The 16754-nt window shown below is 41.2% G+C and overlaps 1 long non-coding RNA gene across 1 annotated transcript; it reads left to right on the top strand.

Moving 5' to 3' along the window:
* The first annotated feature begins 1732 nt into the window (after window positions 1–1732).
* LOC148431213 (uncharacterized) lies at window positions 1733–3166 on the top strand. Its single transcript, XR_015877239.1, has 2 exons — window positions 1733–1995; window positions 2666–3166. It is a non-coding gene; the product is annotated as an uncharacterized LOC148431213 (long non-coding RNA).
* Window positions 3167–16754: the final 13588 nt, after the last annotated feature.

The following is a 16754-nucleotide window of genomic DNA, read 5'->3' as shown; positions in this document are numbered from 1 at the left end:
TAGTGTAATTGTTCTACTAACTGTTAGTATAGCATCATGCTGTGTAGTGCTGTTCTGTAAGGCACCGTATGGAGTGGCATTATATAGTATGGATGCTTCCTGTTGAATATTTTGCTTGCTTTTAGTATCTTAATAGTATGCATTATTGCATTTAACCTAGTGTAATTGTTCTACTAACTGTTAGTATAGCATCATGCTGTGTAGTGCTGTTCCGTAAGGCACCGTATGGAGTGGCATTATATAGTATGGATGCTTCCTGTTGAATATTTTGCTTGCTTTTAGTATCTTAATAGTATGCATTATTGCATTTAACCTAGTGTAATTGTTCTACCGACTGTTAGTATAGCATCATGCTGTGTAGTGCTGTTCCGTAAGGCACCGTATGGAGTGGCATTATATAGTATGGATGCTTGCTTTTAGTATCTTAATAGTATGCATTATTGCATTTAACCTAGTGTAATTGTTCTACCGACTGTTAGTATAGCATCATGCTGTGTAGTGCTGTTCTGTAAGGCACCGTATGGAGTGGCATTATATAGTATGGATGCTTCCTGTTGAATATTTTGCTTGCTTTTAGTATCTTAATAGTATGCATTATTGCATTTAACCTAGTGTAATTGTTCTACCAACTGTTAGTATAGCATCATGCTGTGTAGTGCTGTTCCGTAAGGCACCGTATGGAGTGGCATTATATAGTATGGATGCTTGCTTTTAGTATCTTAATAGTATGCATTATTGCATTTAACCTAGTGTAATTGTTCTCAAAACTGTTAGTATAGCATCATGCTGTGTAGTGCTGTTCCGTAAGGCACCGTATGGAGTGGCATTACATAGTATGGATGCTTCCTTTTGCATATTTTTGCTTGCTTTTAGTATCTTCATAGTTTACATTATTGCATTTAGCCTAGTGTAATTGTCCTTAAAAGTTTAAATAGCATCATGCTGTGTAGTGCTGTTCCGTATGGAGTGGCATAAAGTATGGTTGTTTTTAGTTAGTATTTTTAATACTATGCATTATTGCATTTAACCTAGTTTGTGTCCTTAAAACTGTTATACAGCATGTGTGGTGCTGTTCCGTAATGGTGCGTATCCACATTGCAATTTAAATCGCACATGTATCGTGCACATTTTGGTCAAACTACCAGTGATGCGTGCGCCCGCAGGTCGGTTCCGACATCTATCATCGCCCGTACATGCTGGTCAACCTGACAATCACGTCAGGTTCCGCATGTACGGCGATGATGAATGTGTGTGCTACACTGAACGTTCAGTGTAGGCACATTACAGACATGGAAACGACATCACGATTACAATGTCGTAATCGTGCTGTCATTTCCATGTCTGGTAGTGGATACGCACCTTTAGGCAGCGTATGGAGTGGCATTATAAATTATGGTTGCTTTTAGTTATAATCGTAATAGTATATATTATTGAATTTAACCTAGTTTAATTGTCCTTAACTGTTAGTATAGCATCATGCTATGTGGTGCTGTTCCGTATGGAGTGGCATTCTATAGTATGGTTGCTTCCTGTTAGTAGCATATCCCGCTTGCTTTTAGGTAATATATTAATAGGTTACACTTAACAAATACAAACTATATTTATTGCCCCTAAAACTTAGTATGGTGTGGCGTGTCATAATGCTGTATATTTCCTGCCTGTAGGGTGTTGTACCAATTATTTACAATTGGCAGTGTTATATTTTCAGTAGAAACTTTCTTTACCTCCTAGAATTACTGCACTTCTCATTCCAGCAGCTACTCTAATGAACATTGAGGTTTTTGGATACCTTAAAGAAAATGATTTGCTTCATCCATTGGCAGTGGTACAAGCGGAAACCAGTGTCTTCAAACAGCTTGGATATTATAGATGGCTTTGTGGTGGACATTACAGGAGTTTATCAGGATACAGTGCTGCAGACTATTGAGCCTATGAAGCTACCAGACAAGACGCTTACTGACGACTATCCAGAGGCAATGATATCCTGTATTCATTGTAAGTAATTGGCTTGCTTTAATATCTTAATAGGTTACATCCAACAATACAAACTATATTTTCATTCTCTATAAAACTACTTTGGCTTTATGCTGTGAGGTGCTGTGACGTAAGGTGCCGTGCGACATGTCATCCTACAGTATGGTGCTTTGTGGTTATCACTCTCATATCCTTCTTTCATTTTTTTTTCATGTCTTCATAGTTTATTGTTGATTGTAACTTTTTTGTCTCTCATTGTCCCTATTTACAGTTGGCAGGTTTGTTTTGAGTATACATTTTCTTTACTTCCTAGAATTTCTGCACTTCTCACTTGAGCAGCTACTCTAATGAACATTGAGGGTTTTGGATACGTGAAAGAAAATGGTTTGCTTCAATGTTACAAGAGGAAACTGGTGTCTTCAATCATAGTCGTGCAGATTTCATTCTTGCAAATACATTGCAGTAGGAAGTACAAGTTTATTAGCTCACATGGGGTCATTATTTGCAGTTGTCAAGCCAATGGTTTGTAAGAATGCATTTCCTTACATAGTAAATTACATTGTGTGAAACATTTTGTGATCAACTACAACTTGTTAGGTCTGTAGATCTCTTGGCGCATGTATAGATTGATGGAGTTAAATAAAAATGGTGTATATATTGCTTGATTAAATTGTTGATGTTTGTTCTGCAGCTAAACTCTTCAGTGACCCAAAGTGATGATGAGATAACCACAATAAGTGCTGAGAAGGGAGAATGTGGATATAAAGAGAAATCTCATGAACTATGTCTTTGATGGCGCCACACATCCTGCAACATGACCAACATCAGCCTTGTTCTAATTTGTTTACGTTCAGACCTAACATCATGTTATATGTTGGATGTCACTCTGTCCGAACCGTTTAATGTCTGATATTGCTCCAAGATCATGAAAACCTCATCTGATATTGCCCTATCCCCCCCTCCCTGTGACTATACTGTGCTTCACACTTTTCTCTACATTATCCAATGAAATACCTGTATTATACTGTTCCTGTAAACTTCTATCTGTAAATGATTCTGTAATCATGTGTATAAGATGCTCTGTCTTTCTGTGACAAATTCAGAGATCTAATTTACTTCTCATTACTCTGTGTCACTCTGCAGAAAAGTGGAAATGTTTCCCTAAATAAATTATATTTGCTTTACCACAAAAGACTATGTAATTAATATTTTGCTTTATCAAGATCTTCATCGATATATGCTGTTTTTTTTTATTATTTAACAAAGTACTTCTTAAGGGTTTTCTATGCGTCTATATCCTGGCAATATAGAGACCTCATTTTTGCTGGGAGAAGAAGACTGTACCTGTAGGTAATTACTCCTGAGATGCAACATCCAGGGACCAAAGTTCTTTAGGAAGGTTGTCTAAAAATTTGAGAAATTTAATCACTTTTTACTTAATGTTTAGCACATTTTGGAGCTCCATAACACACTCAGAGGTTTCTTGTAATAAGTTTTAATATTTACTTTTTTGTTTAAATGTGTTATTTCTCTTTAAAGTGTATCCATAGTTATTCAGTTTCTCTTTTTTCTGCATTAAACAATGGTATTTCAGTGCATTCCCCCATGTAAATAGTTCATTGAAACAAGATTTAATCTAAATCAAATTTAATTCTAAACTCAGGATCCCAAAGTTAGGTCAGTTTACATATAAACTACTCTTCTTCATAAACTAATTGATTACAAAACACAATATTGTAGTCCTTTTCTTTCTCAGAAAAATCTAGCTAGCAGCACCAGTTTAATTCGTATCACACAAAACACAGATTTGTACTAATTAGGGTAATTCAATGTAAAAAACTGTTTTAAGTAAACTGTTACTAATCTTTTCTAATACCTAGATTACTAAGCAAAAATAAAGTTACTAGCAGCATAAGCCGGTCTTGGAGGACTTCAATGACTAGTGGTTTTCCATGTCTCCTTCCACTGTCATTCGTGACATCCCCTAGGGCCTTTGCAAAAATGTCAGTCACTTATGGCTACTTTTAAAAATGTGTAGCTGATGATGCTTTTGCCTTACATTAGCCACGGTTTTTGTCCTGCTACAAATGTTCTACTACAAAATGCAAGCTCATTTGGTCAGGGCCATCTGTAACTTTGGTTTTATATGCATAGGAGGTGGCTGGTTATGAATGGAAGTGTCCTGTTCCGCTTCATGTTTAATAACCTGGGGGTATATTTACAATGCTTTGGTTTTGTTTTTTGTTCGATTTTGGATAGGTTTTTTTTTTTTTAATGAAAGGAGTTACTAAAGGCCAAAAACATAAAATGAGCACAAAATCGAACTTCAAATCCCTAAATAAATAGAATAATGATTTGAGCTTCTAAACACCATTCTATTGACTGGAAATTGATTGTGATGCCTTTAAAAGTTCCCAAAAGCATGTGGGGCAGCCTGGCTGTAGGAATGGCTGCTCAAGGATATGCTATGCTGTGCACCTACATGCGGTAACTCTTTGAAGGCCCCATAGCCAAGGTGCATACAGGTTTCCCCCACCATGGTGGGGTTCGGCCGACCTAGCCAGACGAACCAAAAAATGTTTCCCGTCTCCTCTGAGAGTGTGGTTCTCGTGTGTACCAGTCTTCCTTCACTCTTATCCTCCTCCGGGTATAAGTAGGATTGACCAGTGCATCCTGGGAGTTGAAAGCTTGAACTGCGTGGGGCCTGGATCCAGATCCATAACCTACACACCAAGGTCTCCCTGTGGACCCAATGGGCTTCGAAGAAAGAGTTAACAAAGGTAAGTTCTTACCATAACTCATTTTTCAAACACATCCTGTAATAATGAGTTAGAAGCTGAGTGGTTGGTACTTGTACTCTCTCTACCTTCTCTCTCCAAGGATTGATAAATATCCCCCTAAATGAATGAGAAACTTGCCAGAATAAATATTTACACATACTGTATAATTTTTATATCAATCATTAAATAAATTATATTTAAATTTTAAATAAATAAATACAACTGTTTAGCTGTTTAGTTTTAATTATTGATAAAAATTTTAGGATTAGGTAAAAAAACATACTGCAGACCAGTTTTTCTCCTGACAGCACCCTGCAGCAGCTAAACAAAGACGAGCTAAAAGAATAAGATCAGGACACAGGTATGAATAGCTTGCTGCTTCCTGACACAACTGATAGATGATAATGCATGTTGGATACACTTTCCCATCTGCTTGATCAACAAATGAAAGCTTAATCAGCAGTGTAGTGCCTAGTTGCTGCTGTGAGTGGATCTTCATCCCAGGAAGAAGACTACTTTTAGTAGTTTAACATAACAATTGACTGTCAAACAATCCTTTGCAAGGGGGACAAGTATGACAGCAGTCGCCCAATTGCACAATGGATCACTGACGCCATAACAAAACTCAGGGAAGTCATTGCAAAATGGCTTGCCCCGCTTGGACTCCCCTCAGGATTTGTGATTTCTGACAACGCCATCAATATTGTGAGAACATTACAGATGGGTGAATTCCAACACATCCAATGTCTTGCTCACACAATCAACTTGGTGGTGCATTTTTTTTTTTTTAAATGACACGGTCGTGCAGGAGATGCTCTCCGTGGCCCGCAAAATATCTGGACATTTTTGCAATTCAGGTGCATGTAGAAGATTGCAGCACCTGCAAGAAATGTTGAATTTCCCCTGTCACCAGATAGTTATGAGGTGGAACTCCACCCTTTTATATGCTACAGCGGATGGTGGAACAGCAAAATGCCATCCAAAGCTACACAATGAACTTGACGTAGGAAGAGGAGGGGGAATGTACCTTACTCAAGCTCAGTGGAAAATACTTTCTTTGTTGTGCAAAGTGCTAAAACCTTTCAAAGTATCCACCTGTGAAGTGAGTTCAGATACTGTCAGCTTGAGTCAGGTAATTCCCCTCATTAGACTGTTTGAAAAGCAACTTGAGAAACTGAAGGAGGAGCTGAAACAAAGCGATTCCGCTAAGCTTGTCAGATTTGTAGATCAAATCCTTTTATTTGCTTTGCCAGGATCCAAGGTTTGACAAGATCTTACAATTTTGGTGACCGTGCTGGATCCTAGGTTGAAGTCATATGTCGTGTCTTCCCAGCGGACACAGATCTGAAGAGATGTAAAGAGCGGTTGGTAAGGAAATTGTCAGCTTAAGTGACACGTGATGCAGCAAAAGCTCCTCCTTCCATTTCTCCAGCAAGTGCGGCTGCCAGGAAAAAACTAAACTTTCGGAAAAAAAAGACCCACTGGTGATGCAGATGTGTCACCACAACCAAGTTTTGACATCTGGGAGTAGATTTACTAAAGTTTGATTTTGTTTTCTGTTCGATTTGTTTTAACTTTTTTATGAAAGAACTTACTAAAGGCAAAATCGAATGTCAAATCGACATGGGTGAGGGGTGCTTTGTAGTGAGGGAAGAGGGGTGCTGTGAAGGGAGAGCCTGGTGTGCTGTGATGGGAGAACAGTAGTTAATCTACATTAAATTGATTTGTATTCAAAATAATTGGGTTTGAAAGGAAATTCTAAGGAATTAATTGGAGTGCAAATTTTCATATTGAATGCAACATTACGCTGTATGGTGGCATTATCTGCTAGGGGGCACCAGACAAGTTCTTGCCTAAGGCACCAAATTGGTTACAGCCGACAGCAATGCTGCCTCCTAATAGTTAAACAGTGCTCTCTGTGTTCATAGATAGCAGCAAGGTATTTACAGTAAGCACATTTTAATATAAGAAATTAGTGATAATAGCCTTGTCATAGGTGTTAAATTGGGTCCTATGTATCTAAATCAATATTGTATGCTATTATCTTGCTGTACTATGATATCCATTATGTCATGTTTATGAAGTTTAAACAGAATATGTTTTATATGAATATATAATCTACATTAATGTTTTTTAAAGCTTACAAAATAAGAATATATGGTAGGAATTGTGTGTAATATGAGGAATAAGTAAAATTGTCCTGTGTTGATGGTCATTACAAAATGGAAAAAATTTAATATTTCCGGAGACAAATATTTAACCCTAAAATTCAGCATAGTTGACAATCACTCAATTGTGGTCTCCAATATACACCTTTTAAAACTGTATTAACGTGCATTAATAATAAATGAAGACCAATGTTTAAAAGAAAAGATATAGCTGATCCAATGATTTTTGTTTTCTCTCAACACTGCACAAGATAGTGAGATGCATTACTGGCATTTCAAAGAGTCCCCTGATAATACAATATGCAACACACAAAAAAACAAATGCAAAAAAGCTGATGTTTCTATCTAAACCTGGCAACAAAATAGAGTTTCTTATCCATTGAATCGTCTGCCATTGGAATTTCAAATATACGTCCTTAGATAAAAAATATTTTATTAAAATCTTTCCAGTTTGGCCAGATATCAATTCTCATTTAGCATCAAAATGATTTCTTAATCAAAACTTAATTACAAGTCACTTATCTTTGCAAATTATTATTTTTGTGGCAGACTGTAAGAAAGAGAGTAATAATAATAATAACTGTAGCATTTTGGATGTCATTTACTAAGTGTCCATAGGAAATACTTTTGTATGTAAATGTAACCCCATGCTGCTGGGTACCTCAATGTACCTATAGGGGAAGGAGGTGGAAAAAATCTCAATGTCAAGGTAATATCTCTCAATTTCTCAAACACAATGGACCTGATTCAGACCCGCTCGCTAAGGCGCGATCGCTCGCTCTGAGTGATTTTCGCCCATCTGCGCATGCGTATAATTCGCAGTACGCGTGCGCAAGCCATTCGTTGTGATCTGATTTTGGTAGCTCGTAAGCCACTATCAGGTCGCTGCTTTGAGTGACAGATAGTGCCGCTTGTGGGTGGTAACAGGGGAAGGTGCTTGTGAACGGGGGAGTGGATGTTCGAATGCAGGCTTGTCTGGCCGCCAAAACGCCGTTTAAAGGGCGTGCATAATTAGCAAAGCAGCGTCATTGTACACATCACCTGCATGTATTTCAGCCAGCGCTGATCGCTGTGCTTGCGGCAGGCTACGGCAACCCCAAGGGCTACGAGCAGCTCCGATGGCTCACGATGGTCCCGATTAATCCTTCATTTCCCGGAGATGACGTGTGGTAGCGAGTGGCAAGGGGGTGTCTTCAGACATTTGCGAGGGCACTTTGCCGTAGCTATCCAAAACATAGTGGGTGTCCTTACGCGATGCAGTGCGAGAGCTTACTTTAAATATCTGGCTCCTTTTTGCCAGCGAGCGATCGCATCTTGCGAACGGGTCTGAATGAGCTCCAATGTCTTCACCCAAGTCATGTTTTTTCTTGAAGGTAGTATATTATTGTCACGAACCCGGGCTGACTCGCAGATACAACAATCGGGGTCAGCTGGTTGTGACGCCGGCGCACCACGGTCACTTACCCAAATACACGGTTCTTCTGCCACCACGCAAATTTTTCTGGAGTTCTGCGATCTCCGAACAGATTATTAATAAATCACATTCAATTACACACAGATGTAGTATGAGCCTCTCCAGGCACGCAAGGTCAATAAGAATCACGGAGAATATGCTAGATTAAATGTGTTCAATCCAAAAAATATTTTCAAGGATTAGTTACAAAAATATTAATAAAATGGCAAACAGATTATAATTCAAATATTTCCTAAATATAAAAGAGAAATAATTCAGAGTTCCTAAGATAACTTACACTAAAGTTCTTAGCACTGCTGATGGGGCGGGTGATTTCCCCCACAAGAATCTTCTGGTGCACTCCTCTCCCAGCATGTCCGTCTGATCCCCAATGAGTGAACATTGAATGCTGGATAGCATTCCTTTTTTAAACATCCCTAATTCTTTGTTCATACTTAAGAGGGTCTCCCTATCAGGTCAGCAGGTATTGAGGTCAATAGATTTCCAATACAGGGTTACCTTGCCAAACTAACAGGGTCCCTGCTTTAAAGAGATGTAACAATATAACTCACTCTTCGACTTCCCCGTTCCAGATCTATAGTAAATACCAGAATCCTTATCTCAGCCTCTATAGCAGAACAAGAATCTTTAGAAATAGGGCACTGGAGTAAAAGGAGGTCTGGTTCTGGGATTACGATCTAGGACACTGACTTTAGGGGTCATAAAAAGGGAGAGGTCTAGATGTTCACACATGACCTCACACTGTGAGGAATATACATTCTTTTGTTATCTGCAAGCCATCCACTTTATTTCAAATTCACCTTTTGCTAATTCCAGTCCTTGCTGACCTGCACACCGAATAGCAATTGACATATCATGTTTATACAGAAAATAAAATGACAGAACATCACACATCATACAATATCATAATTTGGGCCTATTCACCACAATTATGTCTCTGTTTACAATGTCGATATTCATTAAGTCAACATAAGAATGTCGACATGTTCATAATGTCAACAGTGACCATGCCAACGCTGATGTAATATCAACAGTTTCTTTTTACTGTGTCTATCCCTAACCCTAATGGTAACCCTAACCTTAAACATAACGCTATCTCTATCTCTAATGGTAACCCTAACCGAAATCACAAATAGAAATAAATATACCATCGGCCAAGCTTGCAAGTACTTTCCATAGACAGGAATGCAACATGGGAATTTACCAAGAATCTTGTTTTTAATCACGGGTGTAAATTAAGCAAACTCGGTCCAAATTAGAAGTTTAAGATAGCCCCCTGAGCTGCGTGTTCTGCAGAATCATCCACAGATCAGTGTGATCCATGTATGTTTCTACCTGTTTGTAAGCAAATAAATGGTTAAAATAAAATAAAAAATGATATGGGGTCCCCCCCCCCTCAGAATAACCAGCACCAAGCTCTTTGAGCCGATGCTGGTTCACAAAATATAAAGGGACAAAAAACGTAGGAGTCCCCCGTATTTCATGTTCTAGCCATGGGCTCTTGGCCCTGATGCTAGTAGTAAAAATATGTGAAAAAATGGCATAGGGGTCTCTGTATTTTTACTACTAGCACCGGGCTCCACTAGCCGGGGTGTAATGCCACAGCCACAGTATCCTTTCACTGGCTCATCCAGCCAAAGCATTAACACCCCAACATAGTCAGCCTAGGCCGGGGATCCCAGAGGAGGTGGGGATCCCCCCAATACAGGGGTCCACCCACTTCTGAGTATCCCCGGCCTTGACTGAAGCCTGCGGCTATGCTCCGCACCCCTGGCTGGTGGGTACGGAGTTCATGGGGTAAATAATGTTGTAATAAATAATATTGTCTTTTACAGAGGGGTTGTGGTGCCAGCAAGCCTCCCCCTCATGATGGTACTTGTGTAACTACAAGTACCAGCATGCAGGCATTAAGTGCGCGCTGGTGCCGCTGACCTTCCTGTAAAAGAAATATTAAACAAAAGACAGGACACACACCATAGGATTTAATCTTTTATTACACATTCACTCACTCACACTCACCTGCACAGGTGCAAAAGTTTGTTTGAGAGCTACATTAATCATTTGATTGTCTCTAAAGTGTCACGGTCTGTGCAGTCCTCTCTCCCCTGTCTGGGGTGTCGCTCTCTTCCCTGGTGCTTCAGCACTCTGGTCTAGTATCAACTGAGCAATTAGTTGATGCAGCAGCTGTGAGCTGCACCTGAACTTCCTATATAGACCAGCCACACAAGTTCCCTGGTGCCAGTTCATTAAGTCAAAGACTGCCTCAGTGTCTGCACTCCGGATTATGGGCCTGATTCAGAGCTGAACGCTCTGACCAGAGCGCTCGCTCTGAATCAGGGCCCTCCTACCTGTTTTTGGAGCGTCCTCATGGACGCTCGCATAGCTGTGGGTTTCCACCCACAGCTTATGCGAGCGTCCATGATGATGGTTGCGATGAGACCCTGCGGTAGGGTCTCGCTGCCGCAAGCCCAGGAGTGATTTTGGCTCTATCAGAGCCAAAGTCACTCCCACTGACATCATTACTGATGTCAGTGGGGCCGGACTCAGACGGTAGGCGTTCCCATGGGAACGCCTCCGTCTGGCCGCCACGCCCCCGGCACGCCCACCAAAGGGGGCGTGCTGTCAGTCACCATCGACAGCACGCCCCCTTTGGTGCGAGACCCCGAGCGACGTATTTGTCGTCGCTCGCCGGGTCTCGCGCATGCGCACGACGGAGCTCCCTCCGTCGTGCGAATGCACATTCGCCAAACCGACCCGCTTGCGAGCGAACTTCCCTCGCGAGCAGGTCTGAATGACCCCCTTTGCTACCAGCTAGAATTCTTTGTGTTTCCTGTTGTCTCTAAAGCCTGGTTTCTGCAACCTGATACCCTCTTGTGTCTCATGCAGGCTTGCCTACCTTCCCGATTTGGTCGGGAGCCTCCTGAATATTGGGTACCGCTCCCGACCCCCCGGAAAGGTAGGCAAGCCTTCCGGCGTCCACCAACCCTCCCGACCTCCGCCCAGAACAAACTAGAAATCCCCGCAGCGGGGGGCCAGTGACGCGATTTGCGCTGAATTGCATCATCGAGGCCCTGCTCCATAATGCCGAAAATAACGGCAGTGTGAAGAGGGGGCCGGGCCACAATGACGCAATCATGTGGCCCCGCCTCCGCCTCCAATGTGTCATAACTGTCCGGACACGCCCCCCGCTGTTAGCCAACAATCAGCTCTCTCCCGGAAGGAGGGAGCTGATTGTTGGCAAGTATGGTCTCATGTAAGTCGTCTGGAACATTTCTCTGCTTCACCAGAGCTCCACTATCCTGGACTTGTCCAGTTATTGTTTTAGCTGCTTGACAATCTGCACTTACAATCCGGGACTGTGTTGTGTTATTATCCAGTGTGTTAGTGAAGGCATATTCTTCAGAACCACTAGTGCCTTTCAGATTCTCTGCACTACTCTGCAGCATTCTAAATCAGAGCCTCCTATCATCTGCTGTCACCTGTGCATTCTGGTTAATCAAATCCTAGTGTACCTGTACTTTATAATATATTCTGGACATTTCAGTCAACACTGCTATTTATTTGTCAAACAGGACTTTGTGTATCCATTTACTTCATCCAGCATTTGTCTTCATCCTAAAGTCTGTGTCTATTCCCTGCATTATCCTGGACTGTATTACCATTGCATACCAGTTACTCAGAAATGCCTATGTGAACATTGTTACCTGTTGCTTATCTTCCTGCTTAAATATTGCACCACCCTGTATGATGATAAATCTTAAGGTGCCCATACATCTGCGACGGATTGTCGCAATGCAGGGATGCGATTGGAAACTTTCGACCGCCCATCAGAAATTTCCGATCGCCCACCATCGATGTTCAGCGATCCGTCGCCAGATCACTGACATTTGACATGTTAAATGTCCCCGATTTGACGATTGCGATCGTCAAATCGTCAAAATCCAACATGTTGGATTTCTGCGATCCTGCGATGCCGGGTTGCAGGATGGGGGAGCCGGTGACGCATAGAACGGGACTGAGGAGCCCGTTAACCCTGCGTAAAATGAAAAAATTAACGAAAATCATTTACTAAAATCGTTCATTTACTAAATCGTTGTGTGTGTATGCAGCTTAAGCTATACAGAAATAATTGCAATAGTAAACTCAATTATTCCTGTGTAATTCCTTACAATGTTGAACCCTTGATCATAAGGGTTATAAGGGCATATTCAATTGGGCGCGAGGTAAAAAATCTTGCGCCACTCGCTCTCAATTTTAGAATACCACGGGTATGCACGCTCCAGATCCCCGCGGTATCCAATTTAAAAAAAAGTGGTTGTGGGGTTTTCAGCTCTGAAAACCCTGCGCTGCGTTTAAAAAAAAAAAAAAATTCTGCACTTAGCTGCCCGGGGGTCTCCGCGGCTCCCGGGGCCTTTTATTTAGTCTCTCATGTTCTTTATTAGAGAGGAGCTCTTGAACACTTAAACTCTGTTACACCACGTGGGAGTCTTATCACAGACTCACATTACACATTAAAGCCCTCCCGGGTTTTACTGGCATGTTCTCAATCAGACATATGTATCACATTTAGACAAGGTAAGAAGTAGCAAGGCAGGCCGCAGGACCGATGCAGCATTTCTCTTATGGCTTTATCAAGGCCCTTAAGCCCAGATCACACTCCTACCAATGCTGCAGGATACACATATCCTTCTATAGGAGAAAGTGTAATGTTGGGTAAATATTATATATCACATTCCAGCCCTAATTAATGAGGATTAAAGTGTGAGAACATTGATTATATTGAATATACAAGGAATTCATACTCACTATGAGGCATGCTTGCCTACCCTCTCGATTTGGCCGGGAGCCTCCCGATTTTCAGGTGCCGCTCCCGGCCCCCCGGAAAGGCAGGCAAGCCTCCCGGAAGCCGGCATCCCTCCCTACCCCCCCGCAGAGTTAATATCAAAACCCCCGCAGCGGGTTCCGCCCCGGCTCCGACCCCAAATGCGATGTCATGGCTGGGCACGCCCCCCGCTGTTAGCCGACAATCAGCTCCCTCCCGGAAGGAGGGAACTGATTGTCGGCAAGTATGCTATCAGGGTAATAGCAATTTGGGACAACTACTTATTAACAATCTATGAATAACAACTGTGTTTAAAAATAGATATGCTCATGGTATAATAATTAGTGGGTTCCTACATATTGAACTCAAAAACATATAGATCCTTGTCATTCGTAGGGGCATATTCAATTGGGTGCGAGTAAAGCAAACAAATGGCACCTGCGAGGTTTTTCCTGCAGGTGCGGGTTACTTGCTATTCAATTTGCTGCGTTTTTTTTTTTTTTTTTTCCGCTATTTTGCGCTTCGGGAGATTTTTGTACTCTGACCTCCAGAGCAGGTGTGATTTTTTTTTTTCTCTAATATCTGTCATTTTAGGAAAAAACAGTGGGACTTGTTCTGGGACCCTGGTGGCACCGCGCCTAATGACTAATTAAGCTTTTGGAAGTTTCCAATTAGCTTAATTAGTCAGTAATTGCTCACCTTCTGAACTGTTGTCTTCTGCATCCAGTGTCGGGGCCCAGTCTCCTGCAGCAGTGGTGAGTATGTAGTGTGTGTGCATAAGTGTGTGTGTGTGACCCCTGGTGTATGTGTGTCCCCCCCCCCCAGTGTCAGTGGGCTCCTGGAGAATGGGCGCCTGGAGAACTACATCTCCCAGCAGCCCCCAGGACTCCCAGCAGCCCTCTATCCAGTGAGACGATAGAGGGGAGACCCCCGGGCAGGTAAGTGCAGAATTTTTTTTTTCAGCTCTGAAAACCCGCGCCAACTTTTTTTTAAATTGGATACCGCGGGTATTGGGAGCGCACATACCAAAATTGGGGGCGAGGGGCGCAAGATTTTTTACCTCGCTAAACCTCGCGCCCAATTGAATATGTCCCTTATGATCAAGGGTTCAACATTGTAAGGAATTACACAGGAATAATTGAGTTTACTATTGCAATTATTTCTGTATAGCTGTCAACTTTGAGCACAGTCTAATAAATACTGGCTCATCTATCAAATACATAGAGCCGTATTCAATTTGAGTGGACCGACGATACTTTTTCGCCTCACCGGACTTTTTGCCTACTTCGCCTGTTTTGCAGGCGGAAATGTATCGCACGCGTGCCCGCGTATCGCCGTATTCAATTTGAAAGTAGTCGAAAACGGGACCCGGTGAAACTTAAACAAGCGGAAAGTACTGTCAGATTTGGGGAAATCATCCTGACAACCCCCCAAAAGATGCTCTGACATGGGGGTTACCTATGGTACCCCACAATTTGGCTTGCTGAAGGTATTTGTTGTTTTTCAATGGGCTCAATAGCTGCTAAATAGTGTTTTTGTATAAGTGGTGCAGAATAGTATTCAGGAGTTTTTTTTTAAGATAATAACTTATCCCAGCAAATTTGGGGTACTTGAAAATGGGGGTCAGCATATTTTAAGTTGCTAAAGTTAAGTTTAAAAAATCGTGAAAAATCCACCTGCCGCAAGCCCCTGCAATGAAAAAAACACCTGGGGCATACTTGGGGACCCCCCCAGAGTCAAGTACGATAGTTTTTAACTTTGCCCCCCAACATTTTTTTCCCCCCAAATTCAAAGTGCTTTTTTGGAGTGTTCTAAAGTGGTTTTTTTTTTTTTAAATTTTGACACAGATTACCTTTGGGGGACTGTCTGAAGGCTGCAGGGGGGTTCCCGCAACGTTGCACCCCAAAACCCCAATTCTGCACTTTTTTCAACCTGCTATTCATAGGCGAAACTTTCCCGCCTATTACATTGCATTAACTTTCCGCCTAGGTGAAAAGTCTTCCAAATTGAATACGGAGTAAAATCAAAACAGGCGAAAATGACGTCATCGGCGAAAACGGCTTTTCGCCTCAAATTGAATACGGGCCCATAATCTGTCAATAAGAAGCACTATGATTATTTTTTGCCCAGTCATAGAAGGTCTAATTTATTAGTTCATGTGAGATACAGACAGAGATTATATAGATATAATAACGCCATATAACTGACGCTGATATGACATTTGGTGGAATAGCAAGGGCGCTGCAACAATTTTAAACACATATTTCGTACTTTGCCACATTCTTTATATTTTCTAACGTATTTTCGCTGTTTTTTCGTTATCATTTGTATTATTATCCGAGTAACAATAAAAGTTATGTTTTAATATTGGGATTCTCTAGTGCACCACCTCTGGACACTTCACTTCTTTTCTTTGCTTCTTTGATATTCATATATCCCCTCTCTCTCTTTAATTATGGAAACAGATATTGTGGGGAATTTCAGAAATAGATATTAGGCTGGCCATACACGGTAAGATTTTTTATACGATGTGCACAATTTCAATCGATCCCAATGATCAATCGTGCACATCGTGTGTGGTTTGGCATGCTGTACGACGGCGATGCACGTGCCTGCCATCGTACATCGGAATCTCAGATCTCATGGAAAAACCATAAGATCTGCGATCTGTCATGCTGTTAAATAGGTAAATGAAGCATCTTGTAAGATGCATCGTTTACCATTCACAGCAGCATGCGATGCATCGGGCTGAATTTGATAACGTACCGAGGTGTCGTGCGTTTACAAATCGCCCCGTGTTTGGCCGGCATTAGACTCTATAATTCTTGTGCGACTGTTTGTTGAAACAGGCCTGGACATGCTCTCTTGTGTTTAATCTATTTAAATACAAATAATTTCAATCTCAGTTAGAGTTAGTATATGTACCTTTCATCTGATGCCAATCTGTAAACTTGGCTGATCTCCTGGTTCTTATATTCTGCTAACTCTTCCTTTGTGTTATTCATACTATAATGATTTTTTGACTAACCAATTTGTAGAAACTGTTGTTCTGCAAAGTTTTCATTAATAGTATTTAATAGCCCATTAAATAAGAGAAAAGTCCCTCAGACACTCATTGTCTAATTAATAATAAAAAAATAAAAAACTACCTCTAAAATAAATGAGAAGTCAGTACAGGTTAGCAATCATGTAGGCTAAATGCCACGATAATGTGTCTCTGTTCCTGGCAGGTAACATAGATGAGTGAAGATGCTCTAATCCATTTATAGACAGATGCTCATTAGTTTGGGGCAAGTTATTGTACAATGTAAACAGACCTTCCACTGAGCATTTGTGCTCAGATCCCAGACTTGTCACTTTATTTAGAAAGGGATTTAATGTATCTGTGCTTTATTGAGTTTGAATAAAGTGAGAAAAGCAGGAGCATAGCATTAATGGGATTCTAATGGAAGATCTGAACATTCCGCAAGGAAAACTTTAGAAACATTAAAAACCGTAATGTTTTCTTTCATTTGACCAATGAGCAGGCCCGTAGA

This window comes from Taudactylus pleione, unplaced genomic scaffold, assembly GCF_031769625.1.
Source record: "Taudactylus pleione unplaced genomic scaffold, aTauple2 ptg002668l, whole genome shotgun sequence".
Classification (NCBI taxonomy): domain Eukaryota; kingdom Metazoa; phylum Chordata; class Amphibia; order Anura; family Myobatrachidae; genus Taudactylus; species Taudactylus pleione.
Note: the sequence above shows the minus strand (reverse complement) of the source record. Positions and strands in the feature narration are given on the sequence as shown.